Below are 25,464 nucleotides of genomic sequence, written 5' to 3'. Positions count from 1 at the left end.
CCAGTTGGAATTTTAAAGCACCTTACATTTTAGACTGTCTTTACTGTAGTGTTATTAAGAACCTTGTGAGTAACTTGGAATCAGCCTCATACCGTTCTTGCTCCTGCTTTACATGAAAGTCCCATTATTTAACTTTATTGCTCTGATCTGACTGTATTTGTACTTGGTTTTTTGTTGTTGTTGTTGTTGTTGTTGTTGTTGTTGTTGTTTGACTTGTATTTTATGTGGCCTCTTGCCTTGATTCTTTTATACGGAAGAGTATTAGGGCCAGGCATAAGAAAAAATATTTATGTTTTGCCCGTCGAGAATAAAGTCGACATGTCGAGAATAAAGTCGAATTTTCGAGAAAAAAGTGAACTCCTCTGGTCCATCATGTAATTACTTTATTTTCAACATTTTGACTTTAATCTCGACATGTCGACTTTATTCTCAACATGTCGACTTTATTCTCAACAGGTAAAATATAAATATTTTTTCTTATGCCTGGCCCTAATACTCTTCCGTACTTTTAACCCTCGAAACTTAATGTTTTAAGCTGCTGTCTTGGGAAAGAGATCATTGAGTCTCAATGGGACTGACCTGTTTAAATAATGGCTAAATAAATTTTTTTTTTAAATTGTCGATAAAATTGCTTTTTCTTTCTGGACCAACTCTAACATGATGAGGAAGGACAGAGTGTTAATGTGTATGAACATGAACAGTCATTTTTGCTCTGAATAGATGATTGCCTTGTCCTGTAAGGCCATATCTGTGGGAATGACCTACACCAACATCTGGGTTAAGCAAGAATCAAATTAAAGTATGCAAAGAATTTCAATCTTAGCTTCAAATCAAATCAAATCAAATTTATTTGTATAGCACATTTCATGTACAAAACAATTCAAAGTGCTTTACATAAAATAAAATCATTGCAGCAGGGAGTGGAAGAAGCATTAAAAATACATAAAAGAATATACAGAGAAACAAATAAAATAATTTAAATGAATTTAAAAACAAGCAACAGTCCAGGTAAATTAAAACATATCGTGCAGATTTCATGCATAGACATGAGAAAAGAAATGTTTTTAACCTGGATACATTTGGGGAAAGTTTAATCTCAACTTGCAGTTTGTTCCACTTGTTTGCAGCATAACAGCTAAATGCTGCATCTCCATGTTTAGTCGGGACTCTGGACTAGACCAGCTGACCTGAGTCCTTGGATCTAAGAGCTCTGCTAGGTTTATATTCTCTGAACATATCACAGATGTATTTTGGGCCTAAGCCGTTCTGGGATTTGTAAACCATCAGCAGGCTTTTAAAATCTATTCTGTGACTGACTGGAAGCCAGAGTTCAGATCTCTTTGTCCTGGTTAAAACTCTAGCAGCAGCGTTCTGGATGAGCTGCAGATGTTTAATGCTCTTTTTGTGAAGTCCAGTTAAAAGAGCATTACAGTAATCGAGTCTACTGGAGATGAATACATGGATGAGGTCCTGGGGTCCGTTTCACAAAGCAGGTTCACCAACTCTGAGTCTATTCCTGATCTCTGAGTTGATCTACTCTGAGATAGAAAACCCTGAGTTTTTGGTTCCAGAAACGCTGATTTGAGTGAGGTTAATCAACTCTGAGTAGGTTCACCTTGAGTTTTGCATGTGCGCCACAACTTTAAAAAGCCAGCATCAATGGAGCCCCGATTCGACGAGTCACCATGGCAACGGGGAAGAGGAGGGGCTACGTTTTTCACCAACCTCAGAGTTTCAACACGTTTTTAGAAATAAGTGCAACACCGTTGCAGCAGCAAAAGTGTAAGTTTAAATGTAGTCCTTTGCAATCACAATAATATTACAGGGGAAACTGCTTGAATGGTAGCCCATTCATTTATTTAATTTAGGTGTAATCTCGCGGGGGAGAAGCGCACTTGGCAGCAGTTTAAGATGAAATATAAAAACATTGTTCAAACAGGTGAGACCTCGACATGGAGGTACCTCATTTTGATCATGTTTTACACTGTAAAATAAATATTAAGTGGCTATTTGACTGTGCAGTTATTTTATTCTCAACATAATGCTGTTTTCACACACATAAACTATGTCTTCTCATCTATATCATGTTCTGTTAAATACTTAAAAGCCAACTTTCGCTGGAAACCACTTTTGTGTCACTCATTTTAAAATGTGGTAGGTCACAACAAGTCATATGAGTATGCGCCGCGCCAAAGTGTAATTCGATCTACTTGGGCTGCACTGGTCATTGAAGGGTCAACCCATTTAGAGACACAGACAAATGAGCGCGTGGGGGAAGGCGAAACTTTGATTCGTCACTCGGTCGTAAGCCTCGCCCATAGCCTTGTATGGCATGGCCACAGCTAATCTGATGGACAGGCGCTCCACAGCTGAAATGGAGTCGTGTCTGTGATGCAGATGGGACTGCAGATGGAAATTAGCTTCTAAACTACAATCTGGTGCAGGTCATCTCTTTACTTTGTAATTAATGTACTTTGCACATGGTCCCTGACTAAATAAAATAAATAAAATAAAAAAATAAACCTGAAATCACGGCACCGATTTCAGGTGATCACGGCACCGTAGCTCCATTTCAGCTGCGGAGCGCCTGTAGGTGGTGTCCTGCCGAGAGATCACGGCACCGATCCTCCCGAGCAGGTCATCAAACTGGGTCCCGGTGAGCCTGAAATACCGCTGGAAGCGGCCGTCATCCAGATGCAACTCCTGGAGAAGGCGGTGAAATTATCCGAGCTGAATGCACCACCGGATGATGTCACTGACCCAGACACGACGGCGTGTGCGTTTCAGACGAATCTCGGACTGCCACAACAGGTACAAGGACGCGATGGTACTTACATCAGCCATGGTTGATGAGAGAATGAAATGGATAGCCCCTTGAGCTATTCGCTCGTTTTTTTACTCGCGCGAATAAGGCGAGTAAATACAATTTACACCCGCGGCAATACTCGCGCGAGTAAGGCGGTGCGAAGACATGATTTTATCCGCCAACTTTCACAAATTCACAGCAATGATTGCCAATCGTTGCAGTGCAGCAAGAAACTCCGGGCACAGTTCAAACATAGCGCGCTGCGGGCTGGCAGTAGCACAGCTCAGCTGGGGTCTAGGGGGTGTGCCCCGTGACGTTTTTTTTTTAGAAACCAATCAGAGGTGCCTTATTGTCACGTCGCGGATATTCATGAGGAAAACCGGAAAAGCCAGTCGTTTGCCACACAGGCCAATTCTAGCTCACGCAAAACAGCTTGAAACAAGGAGACATGGACGATATTTTTGACAGAAACGATGCACAATGCATTCAATCATAGTGGTGACCACAGTAATATGTATATTTGTAAATGAAATAACGATGGACGTGGATCTTTAAGCCTATTTAAACTAACACAGACTTCCACTGAGCCAACAGAAAGAAGGCAGATGCCCGTAAAATGGGTGGTGCCCAGCACCGCCACCTCTAACGGGAGGCCAGTGGCTGAGGGAATCCCTGGGGGGAGTCCATCCCCAAGACACAAGTGCCTTTATAAAATATAATAGGCCTATATATATCTTTTTTAAGCCTATTCATACAAATATTTATTTTTCTTTTATGTCTTTTTTTTCTTTTGTCCCAACAAAATTCTGATGGTGTCGCTCAAAAAGATAATTGTCTGTAAATGCAAAAACATCTATGCGCGGTCTGATAACCATCTCCGAGGAATATTTAATTCTCCGCACAATAATGCTGCACCTTCATCCACGGGATCGTTGTCAAAAGGACATGCCATGTTCGTGAAAAAAGTCATCTCCTACTCTGCCTAATGGACTTCTAAAAATAGAAGAACTCGCTCTGCTGACTGAATGAATGAGGAAATCAAATGGCGTGTGTGGCTGAAAGAGGGCGGAGACAGAAAGAAACTCAAGGTTTCTTGAGTAAAACCTGGTCCCGACCAGGTTAGGTTCAGAGAGTCTGTTACTACGGTAACTGACCGAGAGCTTAAGTTACCTCTCTTTGTGAAACAGGCTAGAGTTACCCCTCTTTCTCTGGGTTGAGTTACCGCTCTTTGTGAAACGGAAAACTCAGGGTTTCCCTCATTTCAGGGTTAATCAACTCAAGAGTTTTCACTAAACCTGCTTCGTGAAACGGACCTCTGGTCTTTTCTGTTGATGTTTCTGAGATGGTAAAAAGCTGCCTTGGTGACAGCTTTGATGTGGCTGCTGAAAGTCAGATCTGAGTCTATCTGCACTCCGAGGTTACGAACTTGGTCAGTGATTGTAAGGGCCCAAGTCTCAAGATATTTAACAACGCTGACCCTCTTCTCTTTGCTACCAAACAGAATGATCTCAGTTTTGTCTTCATTTAATTGTAGAAAATTCTCTCTCATCCAGGTGTTTACTTCCTCCAGACACTGACACAGTACGTCTGCTGGGCTGCAGTCGTCTGGTGACAGAGACACATAAAGTTGTGTATCGTCTGCATAACTGTGATAATTGATGTTAAAGTTCTGCAATATCTGACCCAAAGGGAACATACACAAGTTAAACAGAAGAGGTCCAAGAATTGACACCTGGGGGACTCCACAAGTCATGGTCACTCACTCAGATTCATAGCTGCCAATTGTAACAAAATAACTCCGGCCTTTTAAGTGCGACCTGAACCAGTTAAGGACTGCTCCAGAAAGTCCAACCCAGTTTTCCAGCCTGTGCAACAGGATTCTGTGATCTACAGTATCAAACGCAGCACTGAGGTCCAACAGAACCAGGACTGAAATATTACCAGAATCAGTATTCAACCTGATGTCGTTTAACACTTTGACCAGAGCTGTTTCAGTGCTGTGATGACATCTGAAGCCTGATTGAAAGTTATCAAGACTTCTACTTTCATTTAGAAAGTCATTGAGCTGGTTAAATACAATTTTCTCAATAATCTTGGATATAAAAGAGTGGTTAGAGACAGGTCTGTAGTTGTTCATCATAGAGACGTCTTGAGTTCTCTTCTTTAGGAGTGGCTTAATGGCAGCTGTATTTAGTGACTTGGGAAAAATGCCTGATGCCAGTGTGCTGTTAACTATTTGTAGGAGATCACTTTCTACTGAGGTAAAAACAGTTTTTAAAAAGTCGGATGGTATTATGTTAGAGTGCAAGTTGTTGATTTCAGATACCGAACTGTTTCCTCTAGGATTTTTAAATCAACAATATTAAATTGTGACATAACGTCAGTTATTTCTAGGTTTTAGACACAGATTAGTTTTCTTGTTTGTCTGTGTTGTGTGAATGTTTTCTCTAATTGTTTGGATTTTTTGGCTAAAAAAGTTGGCAAATTCATTGCATTTCTCTGTGGAGAGGTCTGGGTTTGACTGTTTAGGACGATTTGTGAGTTTTTCAACCATAGCAAACAGAGTTCGAGAATTGTTGACATTCTTATTAATCATTTCAGACAAATGCAGCTGTCTGGCTTTGCACAGCTCATTGTTATAACTACGCAGGCTGAATCTGAAGCTTTGTTTTCCTCCACTTACATTCAGCTTTCCTGCATTCTCTTTTCAGGTTTTTGACCGTAGTGGTGTTTCTCCATGGTGTTTTCTGTTTGCTCAAAGTGCTAATTCTTATCGGTGCAACAGCTTCCATTACATTCAAAATTTTTAAGTTGAAATGATCCAGCAGTCCTTCAACACACTCTGCGCTCATTGTTGGTAACATAGCTATGGCCTCAATAAACTGAGCACTTCTTTTCTCATTGATGTACCTCTTCTTAACTGAGGAGCTGGTTGTTTGAACATTCTGAGTGATCAATAAATCAAATAAAATACAAAAATGGTCAGACAAGGCCAAATCAATAACCACAACAGAAGAAATATCAACACCTTTAGAAATGACCAGGTCCAGAATGTGACCTCGAAGGTGGGTAGGTTCTGTTACATGTTGCCACAAAGCAAATATGTCCAGCACAGAAGAAAATTCTGTGGCATTACCATCCATCATATTATATATTTGAATGTTAAAATCACCGGTCAAGATAAAATGGTTAAAATCAGTTGAAATAACAAACAATAATTCATCAATAAAACTTGCACAGTATCCTGGAGATCTGTAAATGATTAAGAACAGGATTTTAGGAACACCCTTTAAAATAAAACCAAGATATTCAAAAGAAGTGAATTCACCAAATGAGATCTCTTTACACTGGAATGTATCTTTAAATAAGGCTGCTGTCAGTAGTAGGACTACTATAGCAAGGACCCTGAACGCATCATGGCATGGTATCTTTCTTTTGAACTCTGGATGTTCTGCTGCTCCTTGAACATCCTGCACATCCCCTTGTGCCCTGCTCTGCCAGGACAGATGATGTAAGAGGAGGAGGAGGGGGTGCCCTGCGTTTCTTGGTTGATGGTGGTCGCTGGAGTCCTGGCTGGGATAGAGACATCCTTTGGAGACCTTGGGTGATGTGGAGTAAAGGGTCTGGTGAGGGGGGAGGGCTGGGGGTTGTTTGCCTCGCTGCTGTGTCCTTCAGTCTAATCTGTACAGTCATGTCTGGGTTTGCCGTCCCAACAGCATGACGTAAGTGTGCACCAAGTAATCTGCATCTGTTACCCGGCAACCTTGGATGGCTGAGGGTAATGTGTAAGATGATCTTCTCTCAACGTGTGATACTGTGGTATGAGAAAGACGAGACACACACGTTGAGCTACCTTCACATTCAACCAGATGATTTATTCTTCTTGTGTTATAACCACACTTCATATACAACATACTTCAGATATCGCATACTTCAGTAGAGAACCATTAACTTCATTACATCAGAATTGACTGTAATATACCTTTAAACCAAACAATGGGTCTCATGCAAGAACATTTTCGTATTTTTATTCTAAATTTCTCTTACTTTTTTCGTAAGAAGGTCTCGTACGAACACGCCACGTCAGATTCAACAAGCGCTCTTAACTTCGGAAAAAGTGTGTAAACGACCTGCGTAAATGATGAATCACACTCGTGCGTATCTTAAGTTCACGTGCACGAGGATAGTAGATTTGCATACTCCACGCCCTAAATGATACCATATAAGGCAGTGCTTCCTCGCTCCTGTGCCAGGAAGTGTTAAGTGTTGAGTCATGAGAATGGCATCAAGTCGCAAAAAGAACAACTTTACGGGCTCTGAGACTGAAGTTCTGCTTACAGAGATCCAAAAAGGAAAATCTGTCATTTTAGCAGTGGAAGCAGTTGTAAAGCGAATAAATGGGAAGCAATTACGAGTGCTGTTAATACCATGTCAGCGAAATAAAAAAATAAATGGTTTCATATGAAAATGGCTTAAAAAAAAAAACGTCTCGCCATGGCCAGGCGATCGATGACTAGAACTAAAGCCGTGCAATCAGCTGTTGCCTCATCATGATGGCACTTTGATAGGGCGGTCTATGAGGGGGGTCTTCTGGCACCACAGCTTCTGGTCTGCCTGGGCTGGTTCAGGTTTTAGGAGACCCTCGTTCATGGCAATATTGCGCCATGAACGAGGTACCGAGACACACCCACCTGGCCTTCAGCTCAGTGCGCTCCACGACAGCACGGGTGCTTTGATGCGTATATGTGTCTCGTGCTCCAATTATGATTGGCAGTCCAGCCACGGGATGAAAGTCCCTCTTAATTTGTACTTGTTGGACAGCGGTGTATGGGAATTTGATGTACCGTGGGTGATAAACTGATGAGAGTTTTGATGACCAAGGGGAGCGCACGACTCACAGAGGACTGGGACACACCCGCAGTCTCCCTCTGAAAGGTTCCAGTGGCCAAAAATCCAAAGATGGTGAGGACCTGGACGTGTGGTGGAATTTGGTTTGATCGGCGTGTTTCTCTCTGGAGTTGTGGCTCTAGCAAGCTGCATATTTGCAGCAGCACAGTCCTTGGCAATCTGAATCGCGATCTCAGCCATTCGTCTGTCTCCACACGCTCTCTTCCAAGAGCCTGACGCGCTAAGGCATCCAAAAGTAGCAAGTCAGCCGCTGGTTACGCTTCCCGTTATATACAGATTCAAATTAACCTTCGATTAGTGCATATTTTAAGTCAAACAGAATAATGTCAGCATCATTGTTAGGTATAATGTATATTTATTTATGTTTTCTTCAAAGTAATTAAATATACAATCCATTAGTCAAGCAAACTTGATTTGAATAACAGCGGACTATTTTACAAAACTCCTACGACAGGTCTGGATCACTCGTAAATTCTGTTCGTACCTGAAAGAAAACGTAAAATACGAAAAGATTGGTGAATGCGCAAATTCTCTTAAATCACTCGTACGGATGATTTAAGAACAAATCTGTGCGTACGAACGGTTCTTGCATGAGGGCCAATGCTTCTTTCAACATGCTCTATTTAGCATTATGAATTCTGTCAAATTACAAAATTAATTCACAAATAGCTTTTGCTTCTCTAAACCATATTAATTTTGTAGTTAGTGCTTTAAATTCAATAACTTGTCCTATTTTCTGAGACCTTTTGTATTTAACTATCAAAATAAAAATATATAAAATATATTTTAACGTTTAAGCATCTTAGCTTTTAACAATATCCATTGTTTCCATAAAAAAATAATATTTTACATCTTGCATAAACAACTATTCTCTCAATATAAACTGAAAAAGGTGCAATGCTTCTTTTTACTACTGTGCCTCTTTACTCAGCTTCACATATGGTTTATCAGGTTTTTCAACAACCCATGAAAAACATCACATAAAATAAAATAAAGACCAGAACAATGTCCTTCAGCTAGCTCCTCAGTTAGCTCACACATGTCTAGAAGCCCGCTAGCATTAGCTCCGATTAGCCTTCATGAACAAGTCCCGTTTCAATACAATTACAAAATGAACTTCGCGACTCATTAGTTGAGATTCGATTTAAGAACCTTTTCAACTCTTTCAAGAAACTAATATGTATGCATAAAACACATTTTACTGACCTGTATGAGAAAGACGAGACACACACGTTGAGCTACCTTCACATTCAACCAGAAGATTTATTCTTCTTGTGCTCAATCTTCTCTATGCCACCAATGCGACAGCGCCCCTAGCGGTTGTGTGTGGAATTACATAGGCCTAACTAACATGACACTAAAGAACTTATTACAATGAGAAGTTAAAGATACAAAATGAAAAATTATGTAGGGGTGTCTATTTTCTTAATTATTGCTTTAATTTACTATTGACTTGTTTTTCACCCCTCTACACATCCAGTTCGATTTGGATGCACACCATCAGGTCTGAAACGCTCCTTACAGTTCCAAAAGATATTAAAATTATCAATGAACAATCCCATGGGCGATGCATGCATTTGACAACCATGTGTTTAGGCCAAGAAGTCTGCTGAAAAGTTCAATTCCATTACCCACAGTAGGAATGGGGCCAGAAATGGAGACACGGTGTGCTCCATAGTGACACAATCTCTCCAACAGCAGAGAAAAGTATTTCCTCAGGATCTCAGAGACAGTCTTCCTTCTCACAATATCAAAAGATCCTGTGTGGACAATGATCCTGATGCTATCTGGATGAGTAGACATGCAAAATATCTATCACTTCAGAAAAAGTTATATTTTCCGTCTTTGCCATTCTGACATGCTGTGTTATAGAGTCCCCGATTACAATGGTGTCTATTGCTTTTTGTGTGGTGTCGATCGCTTCTGTAGTCCTCACCTTGGTTGTGGGATTTGGGCTTCCTCTGATAATCTGGTCAGCCCTTGGCTGAGGTTTGGGGCCATTTCTCTTGTTTTTATTTATTTTTGCATTACATTCATCATCACACATTCTATTTGAAATCAACGGATCGTATCTATTATGCAATGGAATTTCAGGTGGCGGAGTGAGTGCTGAAGGTTTAGGTTTCGTGCTGGGTTTACCTCTGCGACAGACAACATGAGACCAGATCCTGGCTGGGGTTGATGACTTTGGTTTGGCACCAACACTGTTCCAGTGGGAGATATCAGTCAGACCGTCCGGTTTGGGAGCTTCACCAGATATTCCAGTGTCATTTGGACACATCCAGGGAAGTATGTCAGCCAGGTCTGCAGTGTGAGATTCCACATCAGTTGTGATCCCATCCATCCATCCATCCATCCATTATCTTCCGCTGGTCCGGGGATCGGGTCGCGGGGGCAGCAGCTTGAGCAAAGAGACCCAGACGTCCCTGTCCCCGGCCACTTCCTCCAGCTCTTCTGGGGGGACCCCGAGGCGTTCCCAGGCCAGCCGAGAGACATAGTCTCTCCAACGTGTCCTGGGTCTTCCCCGGGGTCTCCTCCCAGTGGGACGGGCCCGGAACACCTCACCGGGGAGGCGTCCAGGAGGCATTCTCACTAGATGCCCGAGCCACCTCATCTGACTCCTCTCGATGCGGAGGAGCAGCGGTTCTACTCCGAGCCCCTCCCGGATGACCGAGCTTCTCACCCTATCTCTAAGGGAGAGCCCAGACACCCTGCGGAGGAAACTCATTTCGGCCGCTTGTATTCGCGATCTCGTTCTTTCGGTCACTACCCACAGCTCGTGACCATAGGTGAGGGTAGGAACATAGATTGACCGGTAAATCGAGAGCTTCGCCTTCTGGCTCAGCTCCTTCTTCACCACGACGGGCCGGTGCAGAGCCCACATCACTGCAGACGCCGCACCAATCCGTCTGTCAATCTCCTGTTCCATTCGTCCCTCACTCGTGAACAAGACCCCGAGATACTTGAACTCCTCCACTTGGGGAAGGATCTCATTCCCGACCCGAAGAGAGCATTCCACCCTTTTCCGGCCGAAGACCATGGTCTCAGATTTGGAGGTGCTGATGGTCATCCCAGCCGCTTCACACTCGGCTGCGAACCGCTCCAGTGAGAGCTGAAGGTCACGGCCTGACGACGCCAACAGAACCAAATCGTCCGCAAAAAGCAGAGACCCGATTCTGAGGTCGCCAAACCGGACCCCCTCGACGCCCTGGCTGCGCCTAGAAATTCTGTCCATAAAAATTATGAACAGAATCGGTGACAAAGGGCAGCCCTGACGGAGTCCAACCCTCACAGGAAACATGTCCGACTTACTGCCGGCAATGCGGACCAGACTCTGACACCGGTCATACAGGGACCGAACAGCCCATATCAAGGAGTCCGGCACTCCATACTCCCGGAGCACCCCCCACAAGAGTCCCCGAGGGACACGGTCGAACGCCTTCTCCAAGTCCACAAAACACATGTAGACAGGTTGGGCGAACTCCCATGCTCCCTCCAGGATCCTGCGGAGGGTGAAGAGCTGGTCCACTGTTCCACGGCCAGGACGAAAACCACACTGCACCTCCTGAATCCGAGATTCGACTATCCGGCGGATCCTCCTCTCCAGTACCCCCGAAAAGACCTTACCAGGGAGGCTGAGGAGTGTGATCCCCCTATAGTTGGAACACACCCTCCGGTCCCCCTTTTTAAAGAGGGGGACCACCACCCCGATCTGCCAGTCCAGAGGCACTGCCCCCGATGTCCACGCGATGCTGCAGAGGCGTGTCAACCAAGACAGCCCCACAACATCCAGAGCCTTGAGGAACTCAGGACGGACCTCATCCACCCCCGGGGCCTTGCCACCGAGGAGTTTTTTGACCACCTCGGCAACCTCAGCCCCAGAAATGGGAGGTCCCACGTCCGAGCTCCCCAACTCTGCTTCCTCATCGGAAGGCGTGTCGGTAGGATTGAGGAGGCCCTCGAAGTACTCCCCCCACCGACTCACGACGTCCCTAGTTGAAGTCAGCAGAGCCCCGCCCTCACCATACACGGTGTTGACGGTGCACCGCTTCCCCCCCCTGAGCCGCCGGATGGTGGACCAGAATCTCCTCGAGGCCATCCGGAAATCGTTCTCCATGGCCTCCCCGAACTCCTCCCAAGCCCGAGTTTTTGCCTCAGCAACCGCCGAGGCTGCGTTCCGCTTGGCCTGTCGGTACCCATCAGCTGCTTCCAGAGTCCCACTGGCCAAAAAGGCCCGATAGGACTCCTTCTTCAGCTTGACGGCCTCCCTCACCACTGGGGTCCACCAGCGGGTTCGGGGATTGCCGCCACGACAGGCACCGACCACCTTGCGGCCACAGCTCCGGTCGGCCGCCTCAACAATGGAGGCACGGAACATGGCCCATTCGGGCTCAATGTCCCCCACCTCCCCCGGGACATGGTTGAAGCTCTGCCGGAGGTGGGAGTTGAAACTCCTCCTTACAGGGGATTCCGCCAGCCGTTCCCAGCAGACCCTCACAATACGTTTGGGCCTGCCAGGTCTGACCGGCTTCCTCCCCCACCAGCGGAGCCAACTCACCACCAGGTGGTGATCAGTTGACAGCTCCGCCCCTCTCTTCACCCGAGTGTCCAGGACATACGGCCGCAAGTCCGATGATACGACTACAAAGTCGATCATCGAGCTGCGGCCTAGGGTGTCCTGGTGCCAAGTCCACACTAGGCAATGCTATGCAGTGCTCTCCTATGCAATGCTATGGCAGGCCCCAATAAAGATTTTTAGGGCAAAAAGAGAAACCCCTATTAATTCTACATGCTTTCACAGATATGGACATTATGTATCACAAACTTTGCAAAGGCTATCTCAAATAATATGTCACCGCTGATTACGAAGATCACATCAATAACAATGTACATCATTCTGGCATGAAATTAAACTAACAGTGAGCTTATTTATTGTGTACAAATGTGCTGGTTAACATACAGAACAACTGATTTTACCAGAGCTTTACTCTATTTGTTTTTTAAAGTCAGAATCAGGGTTGTTACCTTTACTGAATATTTTCTCACTTTCTCACTTGTGCATCTTGGCTCTTATTTTAGTTTCGCTAGTTGTGAGGAACGGTCTGTAAAGCTCACTAAACTTACAGCAGGATGTTAAAGAGGAAAGATGACAATTAAAAGGTAAATAATTTACACACCAGTCGGGTGCATTCTTGCAGATGTCAATCATACACGGATGTCATCAGGATGTGATACGGCTGTCACTTCTTTGGCTGTTCCCGGCTGTCAACATAGCAAATCTCTGTCAACCACTGTTCTGAAAGTGGATGTCAGGATGTCACCACAACCTCCCTTTGGCTTCTCACTGTCAGATTATCGATGGCCCCTTGAACTCAGCTTGTCGATGTCCTCTCTCATTAGTGAAATTCCTCCCTCCCATAAAAAAGTTACACCATCCAGTCTTTTGTGGCTATCAAGTCAGGAAATGTTGTAATGATTTGGTGTCTTGGTGATGACATAACTGACAATTTGGCATTAGTTATAACCCATCGCACCCTGAAAATTATACCTGCTACAGTTTCAAAGACATTCATAGGGCTGCATGCAGATGTGCAAGGGAAAAGTGAAAGCAACAATTTGAAGAATGAGGGGAAAAAAGAAAATCCCGAGTTGCACTGCTGCTGATATATGTGAATTTGTTAGTTTTAAAGAAAAGGTATACATACTAAAACACCCAATATCAAATATGCACCATAAAGCAAAACAATGTTGTTGTGGGCTAGGACATTGTGAACTGTGGTATATCATCCTGTGGGTGCTCAGGCTCATGAATGTGCATGAAAGGTTTGTGGACTTCAAAACAAGTTTGAAGCACAAAGTCTTAAGGTTCACAAACTAATGTAGTGTTGCTCTGCCCCGTTTACATGATAGGAAGACGCAGATATTTTCCTGCGGTTTGGCCTCTCATTTACACCAAAACCCCGTTTTTATCACAGAAAACGATTATTTCTAAAACCTGATAACGCCGGTTATGTGTTGCGGTGTCAACTGGGAGAAACGGCGTTTTAGGTTCTTAAACGTCACATTATGCGCCAGAAAATGCTTAACGTCATGCGAGCGCCTTATGTTTTCAGTTTGTTTGGCTACTTATCAGGATTATCATGGATGATGTTAAAGTTCTACTAATTTTTACGTTTGTGCAAACGATTCTGGCCTTATTGCATTTGCCACCCCAAACCTGCTCGCACAGTTCAAAATAGAGGAGCACCACTCTTCCGTGGCCGCTCCTGCGTCCAGTATCCACTGACTGTCTATATTTCCCTCTTATTGCCTTCAGTTTTGTTGTGATATTTTCTCGCGTTATCTCCTCCTTCACATGAGGAAAGTCCTCGATTCTGAGGATTTTTATTGGCTTGCATGGCTTTATTCCTTTCCCTACACTACCACTGTTATGGTAAATTTGATGTCTGCTAACCACTTGTCTTTTAAAAGACACCTTGTTGTAGACCCAATGTCTGCAGACCATGTGTCTGTTGATTAACACATTGACAATAATCATTCAAATGACCATTGTCTCCGGATTCTGCATCTCCCCAAAGTGCGAGACTTTCCCCCAGGGGGTATGGCAAGGAGACAGTTGGAGAATACACACGGTGTGTTCTTTCAGGTGTCACCTGAAAGAACCAAACCCTCCTCTTTCTGTATAAATGCTTCTGATTTCCTTTGTTCTGGGTCTCTTCTCACCACGAACGCTGACTGGTGAGGACTGACCTCTTTTGCAGAAGAAAATAAACACGTGGCCGGCCGGCACAAACATTGAAAGTCTATATTTCACTTCTCATCAGATGTAATAGGAAGGTAAGCAAAATCTTAATAGGGAGTTAAGACAATAATTCCATAACAATTTGGCATTGTCGGCAGGACCTCACGCGCAATCGTTTGGGACGAGACACGGGAAGCGATTGGCCGTCCTGAATTATATAATTCAGCCTCCGAACGTCTGTTTAGTTTTTAAGACGGGAGGGCTAACCGTGTAATGTCCTAGATCGTTGCCGCTGAGATTCAACGGACATAATTCAGCGAAAAACCATCTGGTGAGTACTGAAATAGTGACTTCTAAATTATTATTTCAAATTTGGGTTTTAGCATTTCCATTTCTCATGATCTTAGCAGGTGGCAAAGTTTTTTGCTGCTTGTGAACTTAAGAAAACGAAGCAGGGACGTTAAATGTTGTAAATGTTGTCTAATGTAGTTTTTTTGCTGCTTGTGAACTTAAGAAAACGAAGTAGGGACGTTAAATGTTGTAAATGTTGTCTAATGTAGTTTTTTGCTGCTTGTGAACTTAGAAAAACGAAGCAGACGGGTGAATGTGTTTGTCAGAAGGGTGAATGTGTTTGTTTGTAGTTTTTTGCTGCTTGTGAACTTAAGAAAACGAAGCATGAGGAAAGTTAAATCAGTCGTACGACGCTTCCTATTTGGAATGGGGAGCAAGGTCCCCGTTGAGGAGCGCGGCCTCCGGGGAGGGCCACTTGTTGACGTTATGAGAAAAAAATGTGGGGGAAAAAGGTTAAAATATCTAAATGTGTGGGTTCCCAATAGGGGGTCCCTTAGTTTAAAAGACATATCAAAGTTAGAAGAAAAAAATGGAAGAATAGAGAACAGGAAATAATAAGACAGAACAAAATTCAAAGAGAGTTTACTAGAGAAAAAAAAAAAAAAAAGGAAAAGTGACATCTGTGTGCACACCCAAAGGAAAATCCAGCTGGTAACTAAAAGCACTTCTAAAAAAAAACTTTTGTTGTTTGTCCAAAGAAAACACTGTACTCAAACAGCCTTACAGGAGGTCTCCAAGTCACTGTGGACTGTCGGTAAGTATGATGTTTTTCAAAGTTTGTGAAAATGTTGTCATCACTCCAAAATCAGACTTTAAACTTTGTAAGTCAGTTAAACAAGAAACCATCGATTCTTTGAGCCTCTTAAGACAGCAGGAGTCATTGTCCCGGATGATGATTCTCCAAAACACACACCTTTATTTCCTGATAAGAAGATCAGAGATAAAAAAATCAGCCAACACAGTGGCGTGTTGTTCAGGGTCTGCAAGCAGGTGATGCAGCCAATTAATACAAAATTTGTTTCGATGGTCAACTTTTTCAGACATCTAATTTGAGGCTCCAGGTTTACACAGGAAGCTAATTCTGGTTTGCTTTCAACTTCAGCACACGAGGCCATACATTCACACGTCTGTTTCAAGAATACTGTGAAAGCCAATGAAGCGTTCAGACAGTCTTGAATCCTTTGTTTTCTCTCCAGACACTACTTCGTTACAATATGCTGATGACCTAAAGATTTGCATCCCACTTTGCAGGTCTATTCTGATGTTGATATTCTATTCTCACACTAACAATTCAGATCCTGTCTCTCTCTAGGAAATGCAGACGAGGATGCCGCTGGCTGCAAACAGAGCGACATTCCAACACACTGCCACTGATTTTGTATCAATTCCTGTTACCATTCCCAACTTTCTTACAGCAACACAGCCCTTCGCCACACCACAGGAAAAGATGCTCCAGTGCCACACAAAAGGAAGCTGTGTGATGTGGACCTGACTATAAATCTTTCCTGCCTAAACATTTCTTTCCTCACTTTGCATAACTGACACATGGGTTGAACCATGTGTCAAAAGGGGGGAAGAATAATGCTATAACCCAACACTGTTTTCACTAAAGGATTTTCAGATTTTCTTCAAGTTTCATCAATCATGAATGGTTTGTGCAACGCATAACAGGTAAACAAAACGATCACACCCACTCACCCACCACAGACAGACCATTTGAACACCTGAATAATTGCTTAGTAATAGATCGACGTGTGGTCGAACTGAATTGAAGTATTCCCAGCAAAATACCTAAAGAGGCTCTGCTAACAGAGATTATTCCCAGCTCACTTTGTCAATTCTGCAATAACCCAAATTAATACATTTCTTGCTATTAACCTCAAACAACATTGTTTATAACACCCTGCCAGAAAATGACACTCTAAAATCAAAATAGCGTAGTGTTGTGAGGAAACAGGACTGCCATGGACAAAAGCCTATTGTCCTTATGCATATTAGAATAAGGAAAACATTTAACATACACATGAGACCTTTTGCAATTCTTTTACACACGGAGTTTGTAACCAGGCCACTCCATTCCACTCACACAAGGAAATATGTTACAATATCGCAAAACTTATTCTGTCTCTCTGTGTCAGCAGGTAAAATCACCACCAGCTTCCACTTCACGCCATGATTTCCAGCCTGACGACTGAGTGGGGGTGGAGGGCCTGAGAAGGAAGCACCGGCATTCCAAATGGTAACGAGATCCATTCCAGGGCCTTCTGATGACTGATACCGCTGTGAAGATGGCAGAGAACGACGCGGGTTCACGTCAACCACTGAAGGAAGATCCTCGAGCCAACGGAGGAGCCAAGCTGCCAACCGGAACGACAGAGGAGGGGCAGATGACACAAGGACGAACGACAAGGAGGAACACACGCCGAGGATGAACAACACGAGGACAAATGGTGCAAGGACGCACAGACGCCAAGGAAGATGGATGACATCAGGAACGAACAGTGCAAGGACGCACAGACGCCAGAGAGGACGACGCAAGGAATCAACTCAATAAACGCCAACTAGACGTGTTTCAACAAACTACACCATGGCACGTATTGGTGTGGAATTAAATATCCAAGCTCGGGTATGCACAAACAACTCAGTTATAGTCAATGGGTCACCCGACCCACATGGCTCCCAATTTAACATGCTGGTAGATTTTAAGACGGTCAAGCGGACCTCTGGAACTGAAGACAACCATTCTGATGAATATGAGAACATTACCGGCATCATCAAACATATGCAAGATGCCATTCAACCCCCACCAGCAGTGAATGACTTTCTAGGCTAAAAATCTTAGAGCCAAGGATGGCCATCACGGTTTTTAATAATAATTTTCTTTTTGCTCTGCATCTTAATTCCATGCGTGTTAAAATGGCTGTTTGATGTGCTCATAACAAAGATGATTTACTCCTCCACGTATGTTCATGTGTATGCCAATAAGGCCAACCAAAATTCAACCTCTGTTCACATTCCTGACACCAAATCAGACTCTGATGATAACATTATGTAAATGTTTATTTTTATTTTCTTTGTTTTGCTTTGGTTTGGTTTTGTTTGTTTGTTTTTATATTCCCATTATTTTCTCTCTTGTAGACAACCGCCAGGATGATATATTTTTCAATCTGTGTGAATTAGTGATAATAGTTATGACTATTTTTAATTTCGTTCCCTTTCATTTTTTTTTTTTTAATTCCTTTTTATTTTTCTTTAAGGTTGTTTTGTTTTCTGTTAGTGATTAGTTCTACTCAATTGAAAGAAAGTGGTTGGTGATTTCTAATTATTATCTTTTTAAAATTCAATTTCAATATTGTTTTCCTTTAGTTTTTACATTATTTCATTTTATTCTTCTTATTTAATTTTTTTTATTCTTAAGGTTGTTTCCTATCAGTGATTAATTTTAATCAAAAGATGGGAATGTTATGGTAAATTTGATGTCTGCTAACAACTTGTCTTTTAAAAGACACCTTGTTGTAGACCCAATGTCTGCAGACCATGTGTCTGTTGATTAACACATTGACAATAATCATTCAAATGACCATTGTCTCTGGATTCTGCATCTCCCCAAAGTGCGAGACTTTCCCCCAGGGGGTGTGGCAAGGAGACAGTTGGAGAATACACACGGTGTGTTCTTTCAGGTGTCACCTGAAAGAACCAAACCCTCCTCTTTCTGTATAAATGCTTCTGATTTCCTTTGTTCTGGGTCTCTTCTCACCACGAACGCTGACTGGTGAGGACTGACCTCTTTTGCAGAAGAAAATAAACACGTGGCCGGCCGGCACAAACATTGAAAGTCTATATTTCACTTCTCATCAGATGTAATAGGAAGGTAAGCAAAATCTTAATAGGGAGTTAAGACAATAATTCCATAACACCACCAATAGGTTTGGCATAGTTATTATGGCGCTTGACGGCGTATTTATGCGGGTTGATGTAAATGACAAGTATTTTGAAAACGGAGGGGGGGAAATATTCGTTTCTCTAAATACCCGGCTATGTGTAAATGTGGCCACTGAGAACATGTCTGCTGCACTGCCCTCAAGGAAGCAATGCAGAAACAAACACAAACTGATGCTGTGCTTTATGGGTAAGAAAAATCAATTCAAAACATCACTGTTTTATTATTTATAAAAAAAAAATCAGAATCAAGGTTAATGTGTTCATAAAACTCAAAAACTAAATCTGTACAATCTTTGCACACATGGTTTTGGGCATTTTCTCCCATACTTATCCATTATCCACTCTGTTAGAGAGGATGGAAAGATCCAGATCTGATAAAAAAAAATTCTGTGAGGTAGGAAATCTGAGCTTTAGCTAGGACACTCTAGTTAAAGCTAGAGCTATCTTTTAGCTGGTGTGTGCTTGAATTGAACACCGACTACCTGTTTGTATTTCATTTGAGCAGCTTCTGGTCTTGGAGTATCACTCTAAAATCATAATATACGCATTTGGCAAATGTGGGACATTTTGTTTTCCGTTTACCACTTGATGTTTATCATCCTTCTATAGCAACACACACACTTTTGTCTTCATATTGAAATGAACCCAAGCATTTTGATTTCCAAAAGTTATTACATAGAAATGAACAAGTCAATAAGATTACACACCCTGACTCTGTGAGATGCTTTTGCTGTGTACCTAATATCTATAATTAGCTTTTACAAACCAGGCCTTGGCATTTTCTCATCCATCAAGCACTGTGTAATCCTTGAAATTGCACTGCAAATGAACAAAAGAATCACCAACCTACAGGCTTTATGTGGCAACAGACAGACATGGCCTCCTTTCAAACAGCTTCTCCTGTGTTGAATTAGTCAGAGTGGAAACTTGACGCATTTTTATACAGCCACTGAAAGCTTTCTATTAACCTAATTTGCAGCTAGGCAGTCACTGCACTTCTATGAATAATATAATTATTCCAAAGGAGGAACTGGTGGTTGCCCAATTCCAGCCTTTATCACCTATGATTTCATGTACACTGTTGTTTGTGTGATGTGATTTAATGTTTTTTTTGTTAATACACTAAAAAACATTAAATAATGGCATGATGCTGTAAGAAGGGACTTAAAAACTAGCTGAATTTCAATATATTTTGGGAGGTTGGAAAATTAACATGTAACTTTTTATAGAGAAGAAAATGAGAAGTCACCTCTCTGATTATCTTTATTCTAAATATGAGGCTACAGCTGCATCCCATTGGTTTAACTTTCCAAAAAAAACATAAGAAGGGGCGACACTTATCTTGACTTTACCAACCAAGCAGCACCTTTGATGTTGCCCAAGTTAAACAATCAATGAGCTTGCCCTCATTTCTATTCTTTAAAAAAAGTTAATCATCTCAAGCTTTTTATGGCTGCTCAGGTATCACAGCATAAATGTAATTTTTTTTTGACAGTCTGTATTTGCACAGGGATATTTGCAGCCATTTTCCCATCCAAACCACAAAATTTAGGGAGGGGAGTCTTAAATGAATCACTTTGACTTATTTAAGCTTTGTGCCTCAGAACTCATGGTTGTTTGCATTCTTATTCACTGCACAATGTATTTTTTTTTTTACATCTGACATGTCTGTGGTTTAACAGGTTTATTACAGGCTGTACAACACCTGTGGGAGGGGAGACTGTGTAAAGGAAGACATTTTTCATTGGTATAAATTTACTTGGAATGTCAGAAGAAGACATCTGAGCACACATGGATGGCCAAGCCACATTGTTCTTAATATACTGGAAGAAATATAGACAACCTAGAATCTCTTACCAGGAGTCATACAAAACCTGCTGCACCAAAACATTTTGCAGCTCTTCATGTTGAATTATTTGCTTCACTTGTGTTTTTTGCAGTCAGTTCTTTCATTTCCAAAAATCAGAAACGAACAAAACAACATTGCAAGCAAAGATATTGAAAAATTATACATAAATCAACATGAACGCCTTTAATTTCATCTTCACACTCCTGCAGCACATGTTGGTAATTATCATATTTTTTTCAATGACAAGGAATTCATCTTATCCTTTGTAGATGTGTCAGTAAAATCGTGTAGATCCCCCAGTAACACGATTGAGTGGACTGAGTGGAAAAGCAATGTTTGTATTGATTATGGCTTTCCTTATCGGGCTGAACCAATGTTCTTTGCTTCTATTACAGTCTCATACCATTTGAAGTAAAGCACTTTCCCTGGAATTTAATTTTGAACACACATTGTCTCAACACATTTTACACAACCGTGTTGGAGCGTATTAGCCTGGGTGCCAGCCGAACTTAGCCCCACCCATAAAAGTTTTGGTCGGGAAGTTCGGTCTGGCTCTGCTCAGTTGGGAAATCATTATGCCCGACCAAGAATCGGTCGACCCAATCAGATTGCCAGGGCGGGCTTTATACGATGATGGACAGATGATCAACAGGGACAATATTGACTACGTCACTAAAGAGCTGAACATGGCTGCCGCTGGAGAGCTAGGGTGTGTAGATTCTGCCATCGAGTCTGTTCTACAGGATCTCCACATTGCATTAATTTTGAAAGACGAACAGAGGAACGCGATAAAGGCTTTTATCGATAGAAAATATGTTTTTGCCGTCCTTCCTACAACAAGTGTGTGTTGCTTAATCTACGTCACATACTACGTTGCTCTGATTGGTTGTAGGTCTATCCAATTGAGCGAAGAGTCATTTTTTCTCCTGGTTCGGTTGAAACACGCCCCATACTCAAAACTCTATTGAGCAGTATCAGACTCACATTCTGACTAGAATCGTGAGTATGACGTAGTCAGGTTAGGAGCGTATTACAATCTCTTTAATAATTTGGATAGTCTGAAGTTGTTTTGTGAGCTGTGAAAGGTTTGTCTAACATTTTTTTCAGATATCATACAAAGAAACGTCCTTTTCTGTTAGCAGAAGATTCCCTGATCCATTTCTTTGCACAGGCATTAAACTGAATCTTTGAGCTATCCTTTGATAGTGTGTACAATATTTTGGTTACATTTCTCTCCCAAGAAAAACGACTGTAAAGCTGTAGTCTTTAACATTATAAAGTTATAAAGCCTTGGAGCCAATCCCAGCAGTCACTCGGCGAGAGACGGGTACACTCTGGACAGGTCACTTGTCCATTGCAGCGTCACAGAGAGACAAACAAAAAACATACTCAAAGTTATTCCAAAACCTACTGATAGACTGCTTTTAAGGAACAAGGGAACAGAACCTGACAGCCAGTAATCCAAGAAAAAAAAAGATATTTTGATGCTTTACATAATTCAAGGGTCTTTTTTAAAGCAAGTTACGATATTTTTCTCCCTCAACCATTGCATTTTTTAACATCAAAACAACTCGACTCATGAGGAAACAGTGACATTATGCAAAAAATTCCATATCAAAGTTACTTAAAAGCAGTAGTGCTTGGCATGGGACTTGTGTCCACCAAACTCTCAAACCAACAGGGCATTGACAATACAGCCTCAAAATAAGGCATTATCTGTCTTTATTTCACCAATACTTTAAGACGAATGAATGAATGAACGAGTACTGTTGCACTGTTAGTTCAGAGCTGTCGTGTTATTGTTATTCGGGGCTTTCTACACCCAGGTCACTTGGGATAAAGTCATTGACGCGCGCCGCTGCAGCACAGCTTATTTACTCCGTGCTCTGTGACAGTCGGCTAACTTCACATGGAGTTTGCTGCTAGTTTTGTGCAACATGGCAGAATATTTATAAAATTTTGAAGACATGGACGATGACTTTGAGTACGATGGACGTCCTTCCCTCGGGCATCTGGTTAGGATGCCTCCTGGACGCCTCCCCGGTGAGGTGTTCCGGGCCCGTCCCACTGGGAGGAGGCCCCGGGGAAGACCCAGGACACATTGGAGAGACTATGTTTCTCGGCTGGCCTGGGAACGCCTCGGGGTCCCCCCAGAAGAGCTGGAGGAAGTGGCCGGGGACAGGGACGTCTGGGTCTCTTTGCTCAAGCTGCTGCCCCCGCGACCCGATCCCCGGACCAGCGGAAGATGATGGATGGATGGATGGATGGATGGATGGATGGATGGATGGATGGACGTCCTTCCCGTTTTGAGCAAGAGTATGCCAGAAATAAGGTCCATGTTTAAAAAAAAGAAAAACTAACTTCCCCTTTAATTTGGATTATGTCATCACTTAAACAAAATGCAACAATCAACACATGACTTTAAGATAAAATCCTATGACACTGCATTATTTTTATTAGTTACTTTCATGTGCTGTAGCACAAAAAAATAGTAAATATTATATCTGTGTGTTTAAGTTTAAGTTTCCATCACTATTTCATGTTTTGCTGTTAGACTAGGTTGCTTTGGTGATCTTTACAATTTCCTGATGTACCATCAGGTCATATGTTCAATCTGTCTAATGAAGGCTAGCCTCAAATTCAACATGGCAGACCAAGGGGGCTTTCTATCTCTATGGCAACCCAAGCGGGTGTAGCAGTGTGATGTTGTTACACTAGATTGTCAAGTGAGAAGCTATTTCGGTAGGAAATTATATGAGCACGACAGCTTTTATTTTGAAAAAGACGACTGATCCTTTGCAAGACAGCGGGTAATTTCCTGTGTCAAAATTATTATTATTAATTTTATGTGCTGTGAATGAAAAGGTGAATTATTATCGTTACTGTTGAACATTTTGAGTTCATGGACATTTGTTTTGAGTGTCAGTTCGAAATGAATGGATCATACCATTACAGACTGTGAAGGGTTTTTCCACGTTCTCCGTCGCGTTCTCTCTGTTTGGATTCTGTGGGAGAAAGTATGAAGTTTGTTTCTGTGTTCAATAAGTGTATTTTAAGCTTAATAAGTGATAGTTTTACTACTGTTCTTGTAAAATAATGTGCTTTGAAGCACTTAAACTTTGTTAAACAGTGATAGAACTGTCTTACCATATATTTAGCTGATCTATGCTACATGAAACATTGCTAATGAAAATGCTACATCCATGTGCTGAAAACTCCCCTTCAGGCAGACAGATACAAACTATAATAACGTTCAAAGAATAAGAAACCTGTAGTGAGAGCAAACCATGATGTCATGCAAACCAGGACCATTTATTTCTTAGCTTAACGAAATGATGTCACAGCCTAAAGCCAGCCAAGAACTGACCAAACTGTTTGGGTAAGGCGTTGTTAACACATGATCAGCATGTAAAAGGTGTTGGTGACGCCATGTTTTAAAAAGTGTTGCAGCTCAACTATGATAGATTATTAATTTGTTATGATGTAATGATATTGACTAAATCAGACCAGGAAGTGACTGAAGTATCGATAACGATGGAACTGACTATGATGTTGACTCTGATGTGAAAACAGCATTCACACTGCATTCAAAAAAGGAAATTAGAGGAGCTCCTTGAACAGCTAGCTGCGATTGTGAGTGCAACCTTGAGATGAAATAGCTGTCACTGGGGCTGCTGTTGGCGTTGTTAGGATTATGGCTGCAGCACATTTGTTTTTAGTGTTTGATGACATGCAACAGCTCGATGTAAAGCGACGGCTGCTTTAATGCTGCATTAAAGCTGCTGTGTTCTGGAGCAGCATGTCATAAGAAGCATAAACTGTTACAGCTGGACATAACCACAGCAGTAGCCATCACAGCGAGTGACTGTGCTCACATCCAGGGATGTAAAGTGTTGCTTCATCACATAAATCATGGCAGCTCTGAGCTAACAGTGCAATAGTACGCGTTTATTCATTCATTGATCTTAAAGTATTAAAAAAGGCTCACTCCCCTGCAGCCCAGGCGGGCTCACTCTCCCTTTCTCTCTCTCCTCTGGCAGCCCAAGCAGGCTCATTCTCCCTTTCTCTCTCTCCTCTGGCAGCCCAGGCGGGCTCACTTCCCCTGCAGCCCAAGCGGGCTCACTTCCCCTGATGCCCAAGCGGGCTCACTTCCCCTGCAGCCCAGGCGGGCTCACTTCTCCTGCAGCCCAGGCGGGCTCACTCCCCTGCAGCCCAGGCGGGCTCACTTCCCCGGCAGCCCAGGCGTGCTCACACTCCCTTTCTCTCTCTTTTTCTCTTTCTCTCTTAAAATGATATTTCAGAATGGAAGCCTGGCGTGAGGGTTTCTTTTTTTTGGGGGGGCAACCCTTCTCACACGCTCCTTCCTCACCTTCCAGCCAGTGCCTCGCCAGCTCGGCCCCGGCTACCTTTTTGGGGGGAAGATATCCAGCATCTATCTCCCTATGCCGGACTTTCAAGCTCATAGCGGTTCAGCTTGCATGTCCTCAGCCGGGGCCCGAGCACCAAAGAAATCTTGTCAATTAAACCTTGCAATTGTCTCCCTCTCTCTCCGTGTGAGTCTCTCCAGGTTGAAATGAAGGCTAGCCGCAAATTCAACATGGCAGACTCACCAGCTGTGGCCAATCGCTCATCAACCGTCAGATCCAGATATAAGGCGCTCCTTCCTGGGTTCTACCTGTTCGCCAGCAGCTGCATCCTACCAGCTCCCCATCTCCACCCGGTGTCTCAAGGTCCTCGGCATCTCCTTCCTTCGTACGACTCGACTTGCAATTGTCTCCCTCTCTCTCTGTGTGAGTCTCTCCAGGTTGAATTGTATTCAGCAGTATCTCGGATTAAAAACTTCTTCACAGTGTCACAGGGCCCTGA

Source organism: Odontesthes bonariensis, chromosome 6 (assembly GCF_027942865.1).
Source record: "Odontesthes bonariensis isolate fOdoBon6 chromosome 6, fOdoBon6.hap1, whole genome shotgun sequence".
NCBI classification, from domain to species: Eukaryota; Metazoa; Chordata; class Actinopteri; order Atheriniformes; family Atherinopsidae; genus Odontesthes; species Odontesthes bonariensis.
Note: the sequence above shows the minus strand (reverse complement) of the source record.